The sequence below is a fragment of the Echinops telfairi genome, unplaced genomic scaffold (assembly GCF_000313985.2).
Source record: "Echinops telfairi isolate 266 unplaced genomic scaffold, ASM31398v2 ScPeMD7_18;HRSCAF=68, whole genome shotgun sequence".
Lineage (NCBI taxonomy): Eukaryota > Metazoa > Chordata > Mammalia > Afrosoricida > Tenrecidae > Echinops > Echinops telfairi.
Window position 1 is genome coordinate 63,889,611 of NW_022103915.1, and position 15,882 is coordinate 63,905,492.

The window sequence follows — 15,882 nt, forward strand, 5'->3', positions numbered from 1 at the left end:
ATAAGACAAGGTAGAACTGCCTCTCTGAGCTTCTGAGATTGTGGCTATGGGAGTAGAAAGCCTCTTCTTTCTCCCATTTTAGACACTAGTGTTTATATAAAATTTTGTTTCACGTATGAGGTCTTCGACCCTGTCTTAACCCTGACATTAATATCCTGTTTCACATGTTATGTGGTGATCACTCTTTTAGTTTCAGCTTGAGTAATATTTATTCTTTATTTTGTATACATCCTATAAAAAGGGGACAGGAATATTAAAAGGAAGAAATAAGGAGAAATGGAGAAATGAAGGGAGAAATGTTTATCTTCTCTAGCCCCACTATGTATCACATTTCTTAGAAATTCCTCCCATTATGATGATTTCTTTCCTTACCTTGAACACAGTAATCATTACCTCAAATCTACTGTTCCTAACATTTCCTTTTATTTTTGAATATATTTTTATTTTTAAAAGTTGTCTGCATTTCTACCAATTTTTCTTTTAAAGGCCATAGATGATAAATGAGTTTTTTGAATATGTTGCCATAAAACCTATCCTAATTCTCTAATAATAAGAAGTCAAAAATTATTACTCATGGATAGCATCCAAGAAATAAATTGAGTAATAACCCTAGTTTATATTTAATCCTCTCTTCCAATTTGTTATATTCTTGCTCCTTTTTCTCCTCATAACCATATTAACTCACCTTTCTCTCAATTGTTAGCTCTATACAGTTAATTCTTTCACTATTTCTGCTCTCTATTTAACCATGGCTCCTGTGTGTGGGTTGTTCCATTTTATGGACTACTCTAAATCCAGTCTTGTCTGGTTAACCTGAACTTGTACTTCACAGTTCATCTGAAATGCCTCTTCCTCTAAAGGGCCTTCTCCTCCACTTCTGCATGAAACTGCCTCTCCTCTTTGCTCTCCTGTGTGCACTGTTGTCACTTCATCTGTTCCATTGCATCCTACTGACCTCTAGATTCGTATAACACATACATCTCCAACTAGAAAGCAGGGTCTTTTTTAATGCTGAGGAAGTTGCCTGTATCTCATGCCCTTTAATTATGCAAAGCAATGTGTCTTACTCAGGATTTGTCACAAATTGTTCAACTGTTATGCATTTTTCCTTTTATCAATAACCCTATTTGGAAGGCTATGAAGAACAGTGGGGATGCAAAATCCATTGCAGAGTATCTCATCAGACAGAGATGATGGCAGATCTGCTCTGGCCAAAGGCAAGAGTCCTGAACAGCCTTACTATCATAATCTTGATTATGCGCGATCAAACTTAGTACCAGTCTCGTGTCCTCCCTATAGACAGGACCTGAATTTGTTCTGGGTGCAAATATCTTAGTTGTCTCATGACAGACATTTCTTCCCTGGCTTTTTGCATGTTGACGGGGGTCTTCTCCCTCTTACACATCATTTGCATTTTTGCTTTATACTAATATGATCTTCTCCTTACCACCTTAGTGTGATTTGCCTTTCACTGTTGGGACTCAGGAGGAATAGATGTATAATAATAATAACTCCTACAAGGTGCTATAGGGAATGCAAAACCCTGGAGTTTGAAAATCAAAAAGGAAGAATAACTTAGCGTATCTAATCTGAAAGAACTATAACTTGCAAGCCTTGAGCTGCAATATTAAAGATTATTTGAACAAACTACTGAAGGAGGCAGGAATCATCAAAAGATGGAAGGAATATATACTTAGTGTACCAAAAAGAACTGCTGCATATCCAACCATTTCAAGAGGCATAATATGAGCAACAGCAGATTGTACAGAGGAAAATGTACAAGCTGCACTGAAGACATTAGCAAAAACACGGCTCCAAGAACTGATGGACAATCGATGGAAATGTTTTAACAAACTCATGAAGCACTGGAATCAAACACCAATGAATTTGAAAGACAGATACATCACCAACCAACTTGAAGATACCTATGTCTGTACCCATTCCAAAGATAGAGGACTAAACAGAATGTGGAAAATATAGAAAAATATCATTAATCTCTTGTGATAGTTAGGTTTATTGTGCCAGCTAGGGCTCCATAGGAATACGTGGGGTGGGGAGCAAGTTAATCACGTTGCAGCTTGATTGGAGGGCAACCAAGACAAATATTTTTCATGTCTGACATGCTGTAAATTTTAAATCAAGAAAGGTGTGCATCAAACTTGTCAACTTTTAACATGCTGATAATCAGAGAAACTTCACTATATGAATAAAAATTGAGCAAAAGGATTGGATTAGACGGAGACTTAAGGACCAGTGATACTCCGATGACACATGTTTACTGAAAGTGTGGAGGAATTGAAGCATTTCAGGATTAATTAAAACAATGAAAAGAAAACACAATTCCTCACAATTGGAACAATCGGTAGCAATGGAGAAAGATTGAAGGTGTCAGGATTTTATCTTGCTTGAATCCACACTCAATGTTCATGTAATCATCAGTTAAGAAGTCAAACCATACATTTCATGGGGTAAGTCTGCTGCACAAGCCCTCTCTAAGGTTGTGAAGAGCAAGGATGCTATTTTGAGAATTAATGTGTGCCTGACCCAACCCACTGTATTTTCAATGGCCTCAAAGGCATGTGCAAGGTGAACATGAGTCAGGAAACCGAAGAGACGCATTTAAAGCATGGTGCTAGTGAGGAATATTGAAAATACCATGGGCTGGCAGAAAAACAAACACATTTCTCTTGGAGGAAGTACAGCCATAATGCTCCTGAGAAACAGGAAATGTAATTCCATGTACTTAGGACATATTTCAGCAGGGATCAATCTCTCCCGAAGGAGATCATGCTTGCTAAAGGAGAAGGGCATTACAAAGGAAAAAGGCACTCCACGAGATTAATTGACATAGTGGCCACAGCAATGGGCTCATATACAACTATTGCGAGGATGGTGCAGGCCTGGTCAATACTGAGTTCTGTTCTATATGTTTACTATGAGTCAGAATAGACTTGGTGACAATTGCAACAGATATGAAAATACATTTTGCGCTTACATGCTGCTCCTATATCCTAATTTTGAAATAATTAACATAAAAATTCCTCACATGCCTTCATATTTTTACATCTTTTAATCTAGCCCTCTATGTTCTACTTTAATTGGTGTGGGATTGGCACTATGAATTTATTATAATTCTAAAAAATATATATGCAAAGGGTTGATAAATTGTTAGGTTGACAGATCAATAGATGTGATAGCAAATGCAAAACATAGAGACTGATAAATGACAAATGATTAAATTCAGCATCCATATTTGCAAAGTACTATTTTTAGAGTATTGAAAATCAATATATCTCTCTAAATATATCAACATAAATCCTGGTGGACATTCTGGCTAGTTTTTTTCATTTATTTTGCTGTCAAGAGTCAAAAGCAAATATTAGATTTACCTACATAAACATAGTAACCTTTATTGAATTTCTCTCCGCTTGGTCCTGGAAACCATTGAGTGACTCATATGAATAAAAGCATAAAATTACCTATCTGATCAATCAAAGGGTCATCAAGATGTGTTGTAATACCTTAACTATTTGTTTTCAAATGAAATATCTAACCTAGATTTATTCTAAAATATCGATCTTGAGTTTTACATATATTCTGCTATTTTCAGTCCACATACCCTTCTGGCTGGGCAGTCACCTTACCAGGGTTCAAGAGAGAATGGATGCTATTAGCGAAGGAGACCTTCCTTGAAAGCTTTATGCGAAATTGAACCCTTCTTACCAGGTTTTCCATTTTCATGTGTCCTTCTCCGTCACAGTATCTACGTATCCTAATTTAAATATTAAGTATTTCTTTGCTCCTTTTTATATTAATCTTCCCACATGAAACTCTCAGCTTCCTTAAGGTGAGAACACTGAATGATATGTCTACTGAATTGTTCCTGGGGTCTGGTCTAGCAGATTGCTGGTTTATGAAATCACACATTCTTTTTAGGAGAATGGCTAGTTCTCCTTCAGTTTCCATTGTTTAGTTATAGCAATGACCTCTATATCATTTGTTTTTATTAGCTCTTAATTTTATTTTTTCCTTAGTATAATTGAATGGGGAACGATATAGTTTGCTGAAGATGGAATATAATATCTAATCATAAGAAGAATCAAGACCTGCCCAAGGCAAGGAGAGGGAGATCTGATATACCTGTATTCTCCAAACTCTTTATCAATTCTGAAACCAGCCCATCCCTCTCACAGCACTCCCTACTTCCCTCTGCATTCAATTATCCATTGCAGTGGTCACACAGACTCAGACTAGACGTATAGTTAAGTGGTTTATTGGAAAACAGGGTACAGTTTAGAATCCAGAGCAGGAAGCAGATAGGAAAAGGCATCCTTCTTCAAAACAGGGTTGTTCTACCAGATATACACAAGCATGTAGATGTCCACTTAGCCCTCTGCAGACAGGCATCACCCATTTCACTCTAGTCCTGCCGTCTGTCATTGGTCATCCACTGGGTCCCTCTTCGGCCACTCACTGTGTTTGTGTGACTGTGCTTGACTTGTATTATAGGACTACCCTTTTCTTTTTCACTTCTGCTTCTGTCCTGCTATCTGTCCTGATTGTTGGTTTGGCTGCTTAAACACAAACATTCCTCATAAAAATCAAGCCATAGCCTTTCCACCAGAACCACAAACTGCTGATCTCCTATGATCAGTAACAATTTGCAAAGTAGGATATAGTCATCACAATAGCACAGTCTATTTATTGATACATACACGGTATATACCAATTACAGGGGAGTCTGCAGCCCAACACAATGATTCCAAGTTTGAAAACTTAGTTTAGAGATCACCCAGGAAATGTCTATGGATCTGGATGAAAATATAAACTTTATGGTGTAGGGCACTAGGACCAAGGTAGTGAAACAGGGCAGGGGATTTTTCTTTCTTTAAGGCTTTCCCAAATAACCAAAATAATATAAATGAACTAATCACAGCACATCAAACAATAGCAGAAATTACTAAAGACTGATATTGACTTGTTTTTTGCAAAATTATTTACATACTGTAATGGTTTATAAATTTATAGTACTAAGTTTGTAAGCTCAGAAGAAAAAGGATAACTCAATGAAAATACTACATCTTTGTTAACACTTTTGGCTAGCATCCTTTTACTCTAGATATATAATCTTTTTCTACCGCTCTAATCTCTACCTCTACCTGTAGCTTTCTTTGTATCACAACACTATGCTTATTACACAAGTATTTGCATTTTTATTAACTAGGAATAATAAATACTTTCTAGTAATAGTAATATGTGAGCATTTACTATATTAGCTTAGAAGGTTCAAATGTAGGGTTATTTTGATGTAGATGAGGTGGTTTTGAATGATTAATTTCCTTAAAGACAAAACAGTTAAATTGCAGGGCTAATCACAGAGTCCCTATGCTTAATTTGTAGGTACATACATTGAATTTCATTTGGCAGTATTTTATGATATGTTCCACAACAAGCCATTTTTGCATTTGAATAGAAAGTAAAGCCAAAGAAAATTATTTTTTGTTGTCTTGGTGTGCCAACAACCTTTGCATTTGACATTTTCACTGTTCGAAAATTATCTGTATTACTTCAAGAATAAATAGCAAGATCTGTGTTTACTTTGAAATCATACTGATTGATTAATTCCTAATAAAATAAAGAAGTTAAATTGAAAGCTGAGAAAAAAGCCAACTGTAATATATTTTAGCAAATGTAATTATTGTGAATACACTATTATCATACAAGCCCAGAGCAGAGTTGTTGTAGCTCAAAAATACTAAAGTTTTAGATCAGAAATGATGAATATCTAAAAGTATTATACCTGGTATATCTGTCATTTGTTCACAGAACTTATTATTTTGTGGACGGACTATTATTAAAAAGCTAACTTTCAAAAAAGGCTACTAATTATAATTATCTTTATTTAACTGCTATAAATCGGAGCCCTAAAGCTGCCAGTGTTTCATTAATTTCTACTATCTGTTAAATCAAAATTGTTCTTTTATATTTAAAATAGAAAGGGTTTCAAAACATGTAATTCTATAGAACACAGTATTGTGAGATCATTATTCATATACTAGTCTTTAGGAACAGTTATATGGCTATCAGTAAAATCATCAGTTCATTCACTCACAATGTCCTTGAAATGAATAGGCTTGGAAAAATAATCAGGCTTTTAATATGCATTTATACAGAGATCAACTTTCCTGTATGAATATAAAAACTGTGGAACAAATTTCATAGCTTGAGATTCTGACTAATTGTGTAGATATTTCCTTGAAATGCTGTAGCACATGAAGTACTTAGACGTACCTTATTTCTTTAAATGACTCCATTGAAAACTTACCACCCTACTTATAATGTACTTATTTGAAATTATTGAGCTTTAAAAAAGTTAACTCCGTGTGGTTTAGATTACTTACATTTAAGAGTGTGATGAATAAATGTGGCAAAAAATGAAATGATGTCAAAATACTTGAATTAGCAAGAGAAAGCATAAAATTATGATAAATATAAAATATAAATAAGCATTTATAATTATTTACTTAAGATTTGTTTCCCCTGAAAATAAGCTTCATTTCTACAGTAATAAAAACAAACTCACTACCATTGAATCAGCCTTCTAGGACAGGTAGAACCCCTGTGCATTTCTGAGACTGTCGCTCTCTACAGGAGTAGAAAGCTTTGTCTCTGTCCTATTGACAGTAACAGATTTTAAAAATATATATTATCTTAATTTTCATTATTGCTTTGAAATTAGCCTTAGTAAGATAAGTAAAAAGTATTGATAGAAAATCAGAAATTTTTATTAAACAAAGTATTACAATATGACGCAATTATTTCTTAACACAACCTTCACTTAGGTCTGTACATTTCTGAAGATAATGTTTCCATATATTTAAGCCTTCACCCGATGAATTCTAACCTCTCCTATTTATATAACATCAAAACTGTCATTTTGGCATCCTAGAGAGACACATGTTGTGTTTCTTTTAAATGTTCTTTAAATTTTGGGGACAAAAGTTGATCTGAAGAGCTAAGATCAGGGCTGTCAGGCAGGTAGGGTAAAGTTTCTCAAAGGACATCCACTTCCTGTGTCTTTCAAATAAACCTATGAAGCGTGGATATTTTAATACTGTTCCAAGATTTTCTTCTAAATAAAGGTGTCAGACTGCAGTAGAAACATAACAGTTATTAATGTCGATTTCTAAAAATACTTATCTTTAAACTCATGAGCTACATAAAATACTGCTTTAAAACAAGCATACATATATATAACTCATGGATTTATGGCTTATTTAGAGGCGAATCTCTTTGAATTACATTATTAAATAGATTGGACAGCTTTTGGTTTCTAACATTCTTATAAACTGAAAGATATATTTCCTATAAGTCAGTATACACTTTGTAATAACAAAGCAATATTATGTTTTTATTAGAAACATGGAAACTCTGTATGATCCTTCTTATTGATGCATGCCATTTATTTTTTTCTTTATTCATAAATAGTGATTATGAGTATATATATTAAGTAAAAGTGGTATCATGATCTATACTAGCTCATGAAGAACAGCAGCACCCTGGCAATAAGTACAAGTTAGTTATCCAGCACCAACTTAATGTCCTGCTTGTTTAATTTGATCATAACCGAAATAGAATTTCATACATTGTATTTGGAGGTTTGCCATTGTGATTCTGAATAATCATTTCTTTAAAGAAAGTCATTGTCATCAAATTTATAAAATTATCTGTTGAATAGTCATTAAAATAAAAATTTTTTAAAAATTTCAAATCAGAATACATTTTAGGAAAGTACAATGTAATATATAGTTCATTTAGTGATATAACTTTACCAGCATATGTTTCCAAAGGTAACTATAAATGCTATGGAAGTAAATGAAGACCAACTAAATTAAAAAACAAACAAGCAAATAAACAGGCTGTGTGTGCAGAGACTTCTGTAACAAAGACATAAGAATCATGTTTGTTGGGTCCTCAAAGAGCTGCAGAGTTGTGGAAAACCTTTACAGCGGTGGGGAAAAGTGCGTTGGTGTGGTTGGGAATTGTTGGAAAAGTGGGAGTGGGCTAATTGAAGCTGAGCAGCATAATAGTTTAAGTAGTATATTTGGACCTTTTTGATTGGTTCTCAATGGGGAGGGGGCAGGGGAGACTAAGGGAAAATGGCAGTTAATAAATGCATCATTATATTCATTAACTGATGCAAAGGTGTTTTGGCTTCACAGACTAATGGGAATAGAGATTATGGGTTACAGTTCTATTTTCACATATAGATCTGCTATGATAGTTAGATTTTATGTTACTTGATGCACCAGTGTGAAGGTACTGGTAGAATCTAACTTCTCAATCAGGACAATCTAATGATTTCTTTTGGGGGGTCTGACCTCTTTACAGGAGGTGCTACGGGACTGATACTCTTTCCCCCTTTCTCTTCCTGCTTGCTGTGTCTGGATCCTGGGGCTCACTTGGGCTTGAGTTACACTGGGCTCCACCACGTTCTTGATATTAAATTCTTTCATATTTGTGTGTGTAGTATATATGGACATACTGGTTTTGATTCTTTAGAAAACTCAACCTAACATACTTGCCATAATATATTCAGTCTCTCAAATCCTGGCTTTAGTCATTGTCTTCCTTAGAAGAGGTATACTGATTCAGGAAAAACTACAGATTCATGTCTTCATTACTCAGAATTTTTTTTTTTTTTTTTTTAAACATTTTATTAGGGGCTCATACAACTGTTATCCAATCCATACACACATCAATTGTGTAAAGCGCATTTGTACATCATTCTTAAAAACATTTCCTCTCCACTTAAACCCCCGACATTAGGTCCTCATTTTTCCCCTCCCTCCCCCCTCCCCCCTCCCTCATCAGCCCTTGATAGTTTATAAATGGGTATTTTGTCATATCTTGCCCTGTCCAACATCTCCCTTCACCCACTTTTCAGTTGTCTGTCCCCCAGGGAGGAGGTCACACACAGTTCCATGTAATCGGTTCCCTCTTTCCTACCCATTCTCCCTTTACCCTCCCTGTTTTGCCACTCACACCACTGGTCCTATAAGGCTCATCCGTCCTGGATTCCCTGTATTTTCAGTTCCTATCTGTACCAGTGTACCTCCTCTGGTCTAGCCAGACTTGCAAGATCGAATTTGAGTCATGGTAGTGGGAGCGGGGAGGAAACATTTAGGAACTAGAGGAAAGTTGTATTTCTCATCATTGTTACATCACACCCTGACTGGTTCATCTCCTCCCCGAGATTCCTCTGCAAGGGGATCTCCAGTGGCCTACTAATGGACTTTGGATGTTCTTATCATCTCTATTGTCAATTGTTAATGGGAGATTGGCTAGGTTTCTTTTGTTTTTATTGTTGTATCACCATGATAATCACCTCAGAGATCAGATGCACAGAACTGTTTACAGTTGTGTAGAATCATTTATAGACCAGCATCATGATGACTGTATGAAAAGCAATTTCTAGATTTTATGAAATGTTTTGGAATCAGAAACAGAGATTGTCCATTTCAGGCCAAGGAAACAAATCCTACAGTCTCAGTATCAAACTTAGAGATCTATGGAGTCTCTTCTGTTGCATGATGAATAATATCTACTCTCCTGCTTGCATTAGCAATGGCACAGGGAGCACCATTAGTAGCCAACACGAAATTTAGAGTGATATGGTGGTCCATAATTAACGATATCAGTGACTTGAGACGTATCTATGTTCCATCTAGGAGAAATGTGGAATCAAAAGCCTTTGCCAGAATTGCTGTTGCTGTAAGGTGCCATCCTGTGGGCCTGCTCCAGCTCAGCATTACTCTGCGCATGACAGAAGGATGCATTGCCCAGTTCTACCATCTCTCCACAATCCTCGGGATGTTTGAGCTCATTGTTGTAGGTGCTGTGTTGGTCCCTTTTATTGAAGGTCTTTCTCATTTCTGTTGACTTGTTACTTTACCAAGCATGAAGTCCTTCTCCAGGGACTGATCCCTCCTGAAGAAATTTCCAAAATATATGACAAAGTGTCCCTTTTGTCACTTCCATCGAGCATTCTAGCTATCTTTATTTCAAAACAAGTCAATTAATTCTTATGGCAAAGCAGAAACAGAACAAAACAAAATCAAACTCACAACCCCTGAGTTGCTTCTGACTCACAGTGATCCTACACGACAGGGTGGGACTGCCCCTGTGGGTTTCTGAGATTAACTCTTTAAGGGAATGGAAAACCTAGGCTTTCTGCTGTAGAGCAGTTTGGTCATTTCAAACTTCAGACGTTAAGGTTAACAGTTCAACATATAACCACTATGGCACTAGGACTTCTCACCATGATATATTCAATATTTTTCACCGACATCATAATTCAAAATACTCCAACTTTTCTTCAGTCTTTCTTATTCATTGTTCACTTTTTTGAATGCATAGGAAGTGACTGAAAATGTTATGACTTGGGTCAGGCACACCTTAGTCATCAAAGTGGCCTCTTATTTGTTTTCCTGACTGTTGCTTCCAAAGGTGTTGTTTGCACATTCAAGTGAAACGAAATGCTTTAAAACTTCTTTCATTTCATCATTTATCATGTTGTTGCATATTGATCCAGTTGTGAGGATTTTTGTGTCCTTTATGTTGAGGTGTAAATCATATTGAAGGTTGTGATTTTTTATGTGTCAGTAAGGACTTCTAGTCCTTTGATTTCAGCAGAGTTGCCAGAATTATATATATGGTTCCTATGATCTTTTCAATTTGTTTGATCTCCTCTGATGAGAACACTGTTCTGATTGCTTGCATAAACCATTAGACAGTAATTTCTTCAGCTAGAATATTTGAATAATCAAGAGTGTCCTCATTTTAGAGCATACATATGAGTTGGAATTTCAAGTCTTGATAATTTAGTAAAGTCTTTATGAAGTTCTTGGGTGGTGCAAATTACCAAATTGTTCTTGTTTGAACTCCACCAGAAATGCCTCAACTGTCAGGAGGGTGATCTGCTTTTTAAAATTTTCAAATATGCACTTGGAGCAATTCTACTCTGCACATGGTGTCACTAGGAGTCAGTTAAACCTCACTTTAAATAACAGCACTACTACACACAGACAAGTCTCAGAACACTATTCCTGAAGGGTAGGTGATGTTTGAATGAGGTGTCTTGACTGCAAAGTAAGTACTTAATGGTGGCACAGGGACAGTCAGGAAAAGAGCAGGTGTCCATGAAACAAAATATGAACCAAAGTCTTACATTATGGGCTTCGATCCTTATCCTAGCTTCTAGTGTCGAATTTCTAGTACTTCCAGGTGTGATTTCACATTCCTTTTATCAAATGTAGTTTTACAAGAAGTCTTCTTTCCTAGGTGTCTCCAAGTGTTTGCTCTTTTGTTTTTAAGGACAGTTTTGGATATGAGCCCATGAAATCTGAAAGTTAGCCATTCATTTAACTGATAACAGGTCCAAACACCGTATTCAAAGAAAACAACAATATTAACAAGATAAAAGGTTTCCAACACATCTTTTAGCAGGCACAATTAAATCCATATGTGTCAGTGTTATTGGTACAGTAGTTTTGTATAGTATTGTTACTTTTAAAAGAGTTTTTGTTATTCACAGTTCTAGAGTTAATTATTCTAATGCATAGACATCAGACATGTACAGTTATTGAGTGAAACTTAACCCCTGGTCACCACTTACATATAGAAAAAAGATGCTGCCTGGACAATTGAGATCCTCATGGTTTTTGCAGGCGGATTTTGGAATCTGGAGCACCATGATTTTATTCCTTCTCTGTCTCAGTCTGAAAGTTCCTTTACATCTGTTCAACATCATAGCCATGTGCAATCCTCCATGGACAGACAGGCGTTACTTCTCATGAGGTGCAGATGCATTGGCTTGAAGTTAAATGCATGTTTTTTGGCTGGAAAGCCGGAGTTTTACCATTGCATTGCCATTGCCTTGAATCTTGATTAGAAAAGTCAAAATACAGAATGTGGATCCCTAAGAGTACTATTCAATTTAGATACGTGAGAATTTTGTGTTGCTGCTAAAACAACATGTTAAAAATCTGTTTGGAAATTCAGGTGAAAATAATCCATTTGAAAGGTTATGATCTGGATATTCCCTTGATAATGTTGTTGTTATTATTCTGTTTGACGATCAGACAGAGATAGAAAATCCCTACAGCAGCAGCATTGGACTATCTAGGTGGTATCAGGCATTGTCCACTCCCAGTGACTCCATGAGGCAGCAGTGCTCATGTGGTTTGCTGGGCTGAACTTGTCCGTCCAGGAACAGATCGCCATGTCTTTCTCTTCCAGGCACCACCAAACTGTTCTTTATCAACGGAATTCTTAATAGTTTGCATGACCAGGGTGGTTTCTCCTTAGATTTTTACCTGTCAATAATTTTCCTATTCCCAAATCCTGTTAGTTGTCCCCAAGATTAACAAAAATTATTCCCATCACAAATAGACACTTATGTGAAATGGAAGATTGTGTCACAAAATGTATTCAAATGTATTACTAAAAACAATAACAAATTATCTATTGGTGATGGTTGTTAAGGAGTTGATTCCAATTCGTGTCAACCTCCTGTATATACAGTAAAAGTACCTGCTCTGTCTAAATAAGATGTTTTCCAGTGAGTTTGAAAAACAACCTACCAGCTAGTAGTTAAATGTTTAACTGTTGGCACCATATATTTTAAAAGTAGATTCAACTATTATTTTAGTTACTATTAATATAGGTATGCTTCTCAACTCACTCTTACTTTCTTCTATGAACCCAATACTACTCAAAAGAAGAAACACCCCAGACAACTATAGACACAAACTACTCCCCTAATTGTGGTACAGATTTAATCCAGTAATGTATGAAGTGTATAAAAAGAGTTACAGATCATTAAAAAAATCATTTATTCCAGAGAGAAAAGACTGGAACTAAAAGTGAGTACAGTAAAGTCACAGGATGAAACACTAGTTAAAAAAAAACACCTTAGCAGCTTTCTATGTACAAAAATGAACATTAGGATATGAAATGAAGAAAAACATGAAGCTTAGAATATTGCCATCGAGTCAATGTTGACTCACAGCAACAAAATAGGACCGGGTATAACTGGCCCCTGTGAATTTCTAATACCATAACCCTTACAGGAGTAGAAAGCACCTTCTTTCTCCCAAGAAGCAGATAGTGGTTTTGAATGGCTAACCTTGTGAATCTCAGCCTAAGATGTAACCACTATGGCACAAGGGCTCCTGAAATTTAAAATAGCACCTGAAAATGAAATTAAAAATGTTAAATAAATCTATCAATATATATAGCATCTTTATTCAGAAAATAGAAAGCACCAATGAAATAAATTGAGGAATGCAAAAATAGAGATATCTTATCCATTTATAGACTATTAAAGTCAATATTTTTAAGAAATTCCAAACAAAATATTTAAAAAATTTTCTTTAACACAATCCCCCCGTAATCTTGGCATGTTATTTGTGTATATCCACCAACTGATTTTAAGGTTTTATGGAAAGGCAAAAAACAAAATATCAAACACTACCATAGAATAACAATGTTAGATAAGTCACAGTACCAGATTTAAGTGCCTTCCAAAAAGTTCAGTAGCCAGGAAGATTAATACTGTTGATATAGGGAAAAATGGATTGATGAAGAACAGAAATATACCCAGTCAGTTATTAGCATTCTTAATCCCTTTTGCTTTTAATCCCTATCTTTTTTATAGGAAGGTAAATCAAAAAGCATAGTGGTTATGCTTTGGGTGCTAATTTCAAGGTCAACAGTTCACAACTACCGCCCTCTGAAGGAGAAAGACAAGGCTTTCTGCACCCATACAGAGTTACAGCCCCAGAAGCCCACATGGGCAGGTCTTCACTGTCCTATTGAAAGCAGCAGACTGTAGCATGTATCGATCAGTTTCATTCTGAGTGCTTGAATCTTGTCTTGAGGACCCTAACTCTCCTGATATTTCAGGTTCATCTGTGCAGTAGCCACTGAGCTCTTGGCAGTTCGGAAAAAAATTTCCTGGAGGAACGAGAAGGTCTTGGGGTAGAAAGTAGAGTGACGAGCAATACACCTTTAATTGGGAAGCTGTATAGTAAAGCCAATCTAGCCTCACAGGAAGTATTATGCAGCTGTGGCTATAACGCATTGGCATTAAGGAACTGCCATCTCCTAACATTCATTCCTCACAACCTTCAGAACTGTTATGTCTCATACTAAATTCGTTCTATTATTGAGGATCCATTTATATGAAAGTGTTAACATAAGAAATTTAGTATAACATGCTAAAGTTCCGCATCTGATTTTCATCATGTGCCTCTGCCGTGAAGTGAGAGTACTCACTTGTGAGTCTTCTATCCATTTCTCTGTAGTTCCCACCCAATAATTGGGGGAAACCATGCAAATAACATTTGTGAGACACTGACGGAGGGGATCGTTCAGTTCTGGTTGTCATTCGCCTGTGTACAAGAGAGCCCTCTTGGAAACAGGAAGAGACACTGCTGGAATGATAAGAAAGAACACTGACCGAGGCAGCAGTCACCAGAGCCAAAGAGCCTTGCTGATGAGACAATGGAGCTGTGAAGCAGATTAGTAGGCTGCCTTTGTGGCCCATGGAAGGTAGAGGCCACTGAAGATCCCAGTGAAATTTGAGTGTTGCCTCAGAGGTGCTTTGTTGGACCAAAGACTGCCTCCTTAATTGTTTTGTGTTCCTGGCTTGTAGTAACCTGTTAACTTCCTGAAAAATTGTGAGTATTGTGAGTTCTGGATTGATGTTGCAAAGGATTAGTGAACCCAGAAGAGGAGTGCCAAGAGGGAAACAAACCAAAAAAAAAAAAGGGAAATAAAGAAACAAAAAACTCATTGCTTTGAAGTCAATTCCACCTCATAGCGACTCTACAGAACAGAATAGAACTATAAATCTCTACTTCTTTTCATATTCTTTCCTGATAGCATGTCCTAGACCTTAAGAACAGGACAATTTAAAACACTGCCGTTAGTGACTGGTGAGACTAATTATATTTCAGCCTGGAAAGATGTGTTAGGGTAGACTAGAGAAACAAATTCATAGACACTCGTATGTGTATAAGAGAGAGTGTTATATACAAGAGCAGTTGAACATTGAGAAAACATCCCAGCCCAGTCCAGATCAAGTCTATATTAACCCATATGTCTGATACAAACCTACAAATTCTTCTTCAGGCGCACACAATGCATGCAATGGCGCCAAAGGCAGGAAGATCACAGGCCAGTGGGTGTAGACTCTTGTGGATCCAGTGGCAGTGGAAGCATCTCAGCGCTGGCAGGGGTCTACTTGGCTCTTTTAGCTCCAGGGCTCTAGCATAGCTCCATGTGTTTCATCTGCAGGTCTCTCCCGCAGAAAGTGTGTGAGTGTCCTGCCTTCAGCAAGCTACTTTTCACCTTAGCACCTACAAAGGAGCTCATGAAGCTGTGACCTGATTGACAGGCTAAACTCCACCCCTTCACTCTTAAGTCTCGAATTGACAACAGATTATGTAATTACCACAAGAGAGCTGTCCTGAATAATGTTTGCCTTGAGTTGGTGTTTGAAGTGAGACACTAACATTTTCATTTTCTGGACAACGTAGTTATTGCAGGTTCTATGTTATATTCCAGTTGTCTCATTCGTTATAACAATTTTTCTTCGGTCTGAAACAACATCTTGCAAAGCCTTCAGTATATAAACCAACTATTCATCAAATATATGTTTTATCTTGTTTTTTCTTGAAAGGATAATACTGGACCAAGGCTCAACATTTCTAAGGGCCAAGCAATCTCCAATAGTTTTGGAGAAGACCCTGTAGTATATCTACGGGCAATAATTGTTGGTGTGGGAAGGTGACATCTAGAGGAGTCTGGATCTAT